Raw genomic sequence first — 1,432 nt, forward strand, 5'->3', positions numbered from 1 at the left:
CACTGAAATGCAGTAAAATTGAGAGCCTGACAAATACAATAGAGAATTTAATGGAATGTCTAACTCTTGAAATACTTATTAAAAATGCATCAAATGTCATCATAAGTTGCGTGTATCGGACTCCAGGATCTTGTCTTGACACATTTAATAAAAAACTGATAGATATGCTGAGTTGTTCAAATAACAAGAAAACACGAATAATATGTGGAGACTTTAACATCGATTTATTAAACCCAAATGGACACAAAAAAACAACAGATTTCATAAATATAATGTATAGCAACGGTCTTTACCCAGTCATTCTGAGACCCACCAGAATAACAGTTGACACGGCCACATTAATAGATAATATATTTATAAACAAGATTGACCATAAAAAGGAAAGTGGACTTCTCATAACCGACATAAGTGACCATCTACCGGTCTTTGCAGTCTTTCACAATTACTTTGATAAAAAAACGAAACCAATAACCCACATATCAGAAATAAGACCCAGAACCCAACATTCCATTGCAGCTTTCAAGCTCGACCTAGACAAGCAAAATTGGTCTGAGGTCTACACAAATAAAGATCCAAATACTGCGTTTGACGCATTTCAGTCAACCATAACCTCCTTATATGACAAGCATTTCCCAGTAATTAAGGTCACCAGAAAGTACAAAAACCAAAGTAAGCCATGGATAACAAAAGGTATAGAAAATGCATGTAAAAAGAAAAACAATCTATACAAATCGTTTCTAAAATCCAGAACCAAAGAAGCTGAAACTAAATACAAGACTTATAAAAATAAATTAGTAAACATTATAAGAACCAGCAAGAGAGACCATTTTCATACATTATTGGAGCAAAATAAAAGCAACACTCAAGAAATATGGAAAATCTTAAATCAGGTAATTAGAAATAGCTCTAGTAAAGTCGATTATCCGGAGTACTTTATGAAAGATAAAAATACCATTATTGAGGATACTGCACAAATAGCAAAGGAATTTAATGAATATTTTGTTAATATTGGCAGCAACTTAGCAAAACAAATTCCTGATCCAATAAATTGTTTTGAAATAGATAAATACATAGAAAAAAATTCTTCCACAATGTTTCTTACTGCAGTGAATCAAAATGAAATATTAAATATTGTAAAAACATATAAAAGTAAAAAATCAACTGACTGTTTTAATATTGATATGACAATAGTAAAACAGATCATAGAAATTGTAGTGCGACCTTTTACATACATATGCAACTTGTCATTTCAAGCAGGTATTTTTCCATCAAAAATGAAAATAGCTAAAGTCATTCCAATTTTTAAAAGTGGAGAAAAAAAATTATTCACAAATTATAGACCAATATCACTGCTACCACAATTTTCAAAAATATTAGAAAAATTATTCTCTCACAGACTTGACAACTTTATAAACAAACACGGGCTGTTAAG

Source organism: Hippocampus comes, unplaced genomic scaffold, assembly GCF_001891065.2.
Source record: "Hippocampus comes isolate QL1 unplaced genomic scaffold, H_comes_QL1_v1.1 scaffold219, whole genome shotgun sequence".
Classification (NCBI taxonomy): domain Eukaryota; kingdom Metazoa; phylum Chordata; class Actinopteri; order Syngnathiformes; family Syngnathidae; genus Hippocampus; species Hippocampus comes.